Source organism: Vicia villosa, unplaced genomic scaffold, assembly GCF_029867415.1.
Source record: "Vicia villosa cultivar HV-30 ecotype Madison, WI unplaced genomic scaffold, Vvil1.0 ctg.000747F_1_1, whole genome shotgun sequence".
NCBI lineage: Eukaryota > Viridiplantae > Streptophyta > Magnoliopsida > Fabales > Fabaceae > Vicia > Vicia villosa.
In genome coordinates, this window is record NW_026705336.1 from 341,039 (window position 1) to 349,142 (window position 8,104).

Consider the following 8,104-nt stretch of genomic DNA (forward strand, 5'->3'; position numbering starts at 1 on the left):
CTCAAATCGGATGTCCAGAACTCCAGTTATGAATTTTCGAAGTTTCATAACGATTCAGTAATCTTCCTGCGATTTGCTTACGAAAATTCTGCTCCAAAACTCATCCTCTTCGAATTAATCTCATTATTAACATCATCTTATCACATCTCTTCGCTTCCAAACTTCTTATAACTTAAACAACACATTTCATCGCTGAAGTTCGGTTTCTGTAACATCCTGAAACCAAATTCATGTACGCCATCATCAACCTTCTTATCCTTGAGATCATATTCATCTCTTTGCATTACTCGCACTTCGAAACTTTCTCAACAACATCGATAACCTCCACCATCATCTCAATTACTTACTAGTAATCCTACGACAAGGTCTACGACAATACTTCTTTTAATCACTGCTTCAACAGCAACCTTTTACATAGGGCTACTCATACAACAACATCGCAATACGTCAGTAGCACTTGAAGCATCACAACTTCCAAATTCCATTTCTCAGAAATAACCATCATCTACTCCGAGACACTCCGACTGAACAACAACCACGGTCTTCAGTCCATGTCACCTTCGCTTCAGAAAACAATAACTCCACACTCTTGTACTACTGCCCCACGCATCTCTCTAACATCTTGCATCTGAGACATATCCGAGAAGCATGACTTCTCCCCCACTAGTTTCAATCCTACTTCTGCAAGCAAACCGTTAGAACACACTGAGTACCGACAGTGTTTCTCACACATGTCGCATACCGACAGGAATTAACAATAAGACTCTGGTCGCAAGGACCGACTATGCTCTGATACCACTATTGTAACACTCTTCTAAACCCCCACGGAAAATATAATAATAATAATAATAATAATAATAACAAAAATCATCAGAGTAAACATGAAATACAAGGGTATCACAATTTCTTTAATATAAATTATCTTAGTCAATTGTCATGCCACACAGGAAACCATTTAATATAAAACACAATTCATGTTCAACGCAACGGATCACAACTCATGACATTGCATATTCATCATCTATGCAGGTTACTACAACACAATTATAAAACAAGAAAACCAATAAGATAATTCGTCCCTAAACTAGCGTTTCCCAGTGTTACAATCAGAGCATGACACGACACGACTACGGACTAGCCTATGAGCTATCCTACCCCATTCTGATGCCGCTACTCCTTAATCTGTAATCATTAAAGTAAGGGTGAGTTTCATTCGAATTAATAAGCATTATGCAATCATAAGCAATAAAATCTCATAGTAATTATCATCCACTCAATCATACATATAATCGGAATTATTACACAAGCAAGCATCAATTCGACAATATTGGCCATCAGCCCACAACTCATCAATTTCATCAATGATCAAGTTATATTAACAACAACTCCACAATACATCAATCACATAAACACACCAAGGCATAACACTGGATTTCATCCAATCATGTTATAACCAATGCATATGATTCAACTGACACTATGCATGTGGTACCAATCCATGGGATAAACCCATCCAACTGATCTTTTCATCACCGAGATACAGTTTTAACCAGCACAAATTCCACACAATGGGAATTATGCCCACCAATTTGATCCATTTCATCACCGGGATCCATCACCGAAAATGTATGCTAATGAATGCAACATATAACATGCTTACAACATCACCAAATCCGATGTAACACATCGTCTCATTATCATCACCAAATCATCACCGATAAGCATGCATAAGTTTAGCATTCATACAAATATATCACACGCATACATTCACCATAATCCACATGTTAATATTAACAGCATATTAACATTCATAAATCATCAATCATCACCACGATTATACATCGTTACATTTATCATCATTGCACACAATGTAATAAATTATCAAACAACCCGACAGCATAATCACAAAACATATATCATCTACGACATGTTATATACTAACATCACTCAATGGATATCACAATCTCATCACCAACACTAATACATGCATCAATAGTCATATATATAAGCACATATACATATACTATCTTTCAATTCATTAATCATTAAATCGAGTTTAAAAAGTAAAGTTGGCTATTGCCCATTTTATCAATTCATCAGATAAAGCATCTCATTAGCTTCGCAACGCCCAAAACGGCACATAAATCGGATACTCAGATCAAAAGTTATGAGTTTTCAAAGATAAAACATTTTTAGAAAAATGCTGCAGGAACGGGGTTGTCCCTACGTGGGAACCGGTTCCTGGCAGCTTCAAAAGTCTCGTCTCTGGTTTTTACTATGGGGAACCGGGTTGTCCCTACATGGGAACGGGTTCCCAGCTACCCAGAATCCATATTTCTCTGTTTTTACAAGGGGGAACCGGTTCGTCCCACATGGGAACCGGTTCCTACGTACCTGTACAGCAAAAATCACCATTTTGACAGCTTTTACCCTATCCCATATGTCATACCCCAAATTTGTCCTACCCCTTTACTTCTAACTGGCTTAGGCTTCTCATTTCATATGCATTATCTTTTCACTAGGGCATTAACATAACTCATGCATCATTAATCAATAAATCTGGCATGGGATCAATGATTTCGAAATGCTAGGGTTTCATAAAGGTTTGAGGTGTACATATCAAATAACTCTGATTCATCTAGTTCTCCTTAGAGCGTTGGACTGTGAAAGCGGGGTTTGGATCCATGGTTATTGTGGACTCTTCTGTCATTAAGCTACAAGGCTATCCACAAGACTATCTTCACCAAGATCAAACAGTTAGGGTTTATTTCCCTAATTCCTTCAATACATTATCGTTGAGGTGGTCTGAAATACAAGTGCTATAGTATAAGGGATTTAGGCTTTTATCATCAAGAAACAGAAATCGTCAAGGGATGCGTGTTGGAAGCATGTTGGAATACAGATAGAAAATACGAATGAGATAGTCTGAAAAATGGACATGATCAAGGTGTTTAAGAACCAATTTCTTTGGCCATGATTAGCTTGAACTTGAAATTATCCAAGAGTTTATACAAGAATAAAAATGCATTCAAAAGCTTCAAACCCATTCAAATTCTCAAGCAATTTCCCACCATTTTTCAAATCATCAAATGTCATCTTTCATATATTCACCAATTCAAGTTCAAGCTTCAAATGTCCGTTTCATTTGCAACTACAAAAATCCAAATTCAAATTACATAACAACTTCTCTAAATTCACAATTCCATTCAAAAGCCCATGTCTCTATTTGATACAAAAAATGTTCATTACAAAAGCTCAAAAGCCCATTTATGTTCATGGTGAATCATCAAAAGTCAAACTAAAGTTCCATTCCAACTAAAAGGGAAGTCAATTACAAGAGAGTAGCAAAAGGAAATGGAAGTACAAAAATTCATACAAAAAAAGGTCTATACAAAGTCATGAGTTTCCTAAAATCCTAAGTGCTTCTTCATGTATTCTTCAAGTCCAGCTCTGTTTAAAACTTCACCAAGTCATCTTCATGAACCAAGTGACTTCACCCACACCATCACCTGCATAATTCCGAAAGAAAAAACATACATACGATCATGAACGGCAAAGCTTTTCAGAATTTCAAAGCAAAGGAGGTTACAAAAGAAATTCAGCACATTGAATTATATGCAAAAAGAAATCTTCACTCACTGATCACTCCCGATCTGTCACAGCTTTCATTACACGAAAATCCGCTTTGATTCAACACTACAGTTTCACGTTATGCCAAACACTCAGCTGACATTAGACCTGCGATGTATGCGAAAACAGAAAGATTAAGGGGTTATTCAAGCCATGATCGAAGCTTCAATAGAAAAAGAAACAGATTAATATCATGCCACTAATCTGCACCAAAAAAAACTAAAATTCCACAATCAGAGTGATATGCCAACATGATGCAAATGGTTAATTCAACTTTGATGAGGACAGCTCAAGCATATCCAGTTCGTATTCCCTGCTGCACATACAACCAGCACTGCCCCCAATGTCCAAACATTCAAAAGCCAAACCATGCTTCAGCCATATGCATTTTCATTCATAACCAAACAGTTGCACAAAGAACCATACAAACATCACACATAATCATACATTTCAAACCAGTTCACTACAAAAAACAGTCGGCTGAATTCTACATGATTTAATGGCTCGATCACAGTTTCATACCGACTAAACCTCATTACCAGTTCAACTCAGATGAGGACAGTTCGGGTATATATACAACCACACTCCAAATCCCAAATTCAGTCAAGTCCCGCTAACAGTAGCCAATCATTAACTTTCCCCCACCTTCCAATTTCAAACTATCCCTAACAATCCTAAACCTATCACTAATTCCCCTATAACTAACTAAATCCATACCCATACAACTAACTCCTATGACAGTTATAACTACCCTCTAACCTCATAACTAACTTTCCCCCTCACTTTTTAATTTCAAAACTACTGACAGTTATCAACCAACCCCTAACCTGTTCTCCATACAAAACAGTCTATAACTAACTTTCAGTTACTAACTAACAACTTCTAAAAAACCAGTTTGTAACTAACTTTCTGTTACTAACCACACTTCTAACCTTCAATCACCCTAATTTCCAGCTCAGCACATAACACATAACTAACCTCTTTCCAACCTTTCTAACAGTTTTCTAACCAATATCTTTCAACTGTCCTAACCAATCTAAAACTAACTTATAACAGTTTGTAAATACCTCTTACCAACCTTCTCCAATACTTAACAGAGTCAGCCCTGATATTTTCTTAATCAATCACATAAACCCCTCATTACAGTTAACATCCTAACAGCTTCTATAACTACTAACCAACTTCTAAACAGAATCATAACTACAACCTATAACTAACTAACAGAATGCAATTGAATCAGAACAGAAAAGTAACAGAAATCAGAGATATCACTCACCTCTATATAACCTCATTCACCTTCAATTCTCTCTAAGAACTCCTTCACACTTCAACCTAAATCTTCATTCTTCAACTCTTCATCACATCTTCTCATCTTCATCACCATCTTTCCTTCATCTTCACTTCTCTTCATCCATCTTCATCTACAATCTTCAACCAAAAAACTGTAACAGAATCCACACCTCGCATTCATTCTTCACTACCATTCAACTTCACATCCTAACCAGAAAAAACAGAAAAAGCAGAAGAAGAAAATCAAACCTGAGAATCTCCATAAATATTCAAGTCTTCACTTCTCGATCTCTTCAATCACTCTACCCGATTCTTCATCTTTCACAGCTTCATTCGTCCCCACCACACCATTCACCATAGCCTTCATATTCTCACCTCAACCTTCTCTTCATCCAAGAATCATTCAACATAGATTTGTTTCTCTTCTTCAACCAATCGCAACAACAACATCACGCATCGTACCGTAACGCAACAACAATAACGACGCTTCATCATCATTATCGGCCACCTTCATCCGATGAGAGTTTGAGCCGAAGAGATTTTGGGAGATGGAATCGAGACGAGAGCTCGAGTTGTGAAATCAGAGAAGCGAGAGCGAGAGTTTGAGAGAGAGACGGAAACGAGAGAACGAAATCGGAGGTAGAGGCGTTTGCTTCCGATAAAAATGGCGAACTGAAGGATTTCGCCGGAGCAGGTTGATTTTCGCCGCGCCGTCGTTGCATCGCATTCGTGAGTAAGAGAAGAAGAACAACCTGAAATTTGTTCACAGGTTTACCCTAATTTCCCCAATTTCACATTCTTTTTTTGTTTTATTTTTATTAAATGGTCAATTTGTTATTTTTGGGTTAATAATAATAAAAAAGGGACTGAATTCAATCACTTGGGCCATGCACCGAAAATTTCTTTCCACACTCCCCTTAGCCCAATGCACATCTTTCATTTTTGTGCTAAATGACTGAACAAAAAAGCTCTGTTTGGGCCAATGTACCTGGGCCTGCGTATCTGTTGTGTACACCATTATTTTCAGACTGAACTCCCCTGTTTTCATGTTTTTAATTAGATTTGATTTTCCTTTTAGTATTTTTCTTTCTAGATTTTTAGATAAAAAGGACATATAAAAAAAATAAGATTTTGATAAGTTTTAGAGATTAGATCATTACTCTTGTTAGACTTTAGGTAATACTAATTTCCCTTGTTAGATTTTTTAGACTTTAATACAAATTGTTGACATAGAAAAATAATCACAAAAATATTAGTTTAGGCTTTTATTTTAATTCTTTTGCTTGATTAAAATTCTTGTTTTTGTCATATGAAACCATATCAAATAGTAGTACTTGACTTGTAATTTTTCATTTTTGTACTATATTTTTGACTTGATATTTCATGCCTATGTGTGATTTTCTACCATTGCGCCATTCTCAATTTTTGCTTCTAATGTGACTTTATTTTCATGTCTCTTTAATTCCTAACTTTAGGTAGAAACCGTGTTAACATTAGGTTTAGATTTCCCTTTGTACATAAACGATAACAACTTAGGCTAGAATTTAGGAATAGTTCCCTTCTCATTTTCTTTTTCTTTTCAACTTTTAAAATACTTAATAAAAACCGATGAAGATCATACCGTTGCTATATTTCATGGTAGGAAAGAAATGATTGAGGCGTAGGCCTCGATGTATGTTCTTTCCTACTTAACGGAGAAGAAATGATTGAGGTGTGAAGCCTCGGTGTATTTCTTAACCGTTATTTAGAGAAACGATTGTGGCGTAGGCCTCGATGTGCATTCTCTAAATATTCATAAAAAACTCTTTTGTATCTCTTTTACTTAGCGGAGAAGAAATGATTGAGGTGTGAAGCCTCGATGTATTTCTTAACCGTTATTTAGAGAAACGATTGTGGCGTAGGCCTCGATGTGCGTTCTCTAAATATTCAAAAACAAACAAAAAAAACTCTTTTTGGTATGATCTAAGTCACAAATAAATCCCCTTAAAAAACACCAACCAAAAACACTTAAAACACTAATAAATGTTCAGACTTAAAACAAAAGTGAGGAAGTGATGCGAGACCTTGTAGTGGGTTCTCGTCATCATGGAATTACCCTTAAAAGATACAAACCAATCTCTTTTTCTCCTTTCTAAGGGCAAGTTATCTCCGCTCCATTGCATCCTAGGCTGTCCCCTTGTGCAAGAGCGTGAGCGTTAACGCCGCCCAACTAAAAAACACAAAAACAAACAGAAAATCTTTAGCCGAGCTACGGTAACTCTGATTCCTGAAAAGGATACGTAGGCAGCGGGGTAGGGCCCGTGCGAGTACAATTCTTTCTTTTCCCTACATTCTGCATTCATTTCGCATTTAGACATAGACATAGTTATACACCCTTTAGATAGAAACAAACATAGGTGGATACCATCGAGTACGATGGGCGCGAGGGGTGCTAATACCTTCCCCTTGCGTAACCGACTCCCGTACCTAGATTCTCTGGTCGCAAGACCCTTGTCCTTCCTTTGTTAGGTTTCCTGATATTCCTTTCCCTTATGGGATAAATATATTGGTGGCGACTCTGTTCATTTTTCGCGAGCGTGCGACAGCTGGCGACTCTGCTGGGGATGTTGCTAGACCTGTTGCTGGTCCATCCTTAGCGAGTCGATCCTAGCCTGCGTTTGTTTGTTTATTTACTGGGTGTTTATTTGTTTTCATGTCTATACCTTGTATATATGTTTGCATGTTTATTTTTCTGCTTGCATATCATGTTTATTTCTGTTTGCACATCATGCATATGGATTATATTCTGTGTTCCTTGGGGTCTTCTGTTCTGTTTTGCAGGTTGGGTGGGATTGTTTCTATGAGGTAAAAGGCCCAATACCCAGGCCAGAGTGACACATAGGATACCTAGGATAGAGTGGATAGTCATGACGCCGATGAGATGTCAGGTCTTGTCTAGTGTGATCATGAGACCCACGCCCAGTCGAGGTCCAAATGGGGTATCATTGTTGGCATGTAGATGCAACAACATTGGTGCCTCAGGAGGACTGATAACGCTGGTTGCCATTTTGACCTACCCTGACCTAGACTACACCTGTGAGTGGGGAGGGATATACATGACAGGTACCGTTGGTGACTATTCTGTTATGATGGTGACTATTGTTCCTATGGTTCCATGATACAAGGCCGAACCTTTGATCTCATG

General features: G+C 37.5%; 1 long non-coding RNA gene across 1 annotated transcript; it reads right to left on the reverse strand.

Moving 5' to 3' along the window:
• Positions 1-3,221: 3,221 nt before the first annotated feature.
• LOC131630905 (uncharacterized) lies at positions 3,222-5,672 on the reverse strand. Its single transcript, XR_009292547.1, has 3 exons — positions 4,907-5,672; positions 3,640-3,738; positions 3,222-3,509 (listed from the first exon to the last, which is right to left on the reverse strand). It is a non-coding gene; the product is annotated as an uncharacterized LOC131630905 (long non-coding RNA).
• Positions 5,673-8,104: the final 2,432 nt, after the last annotated feature.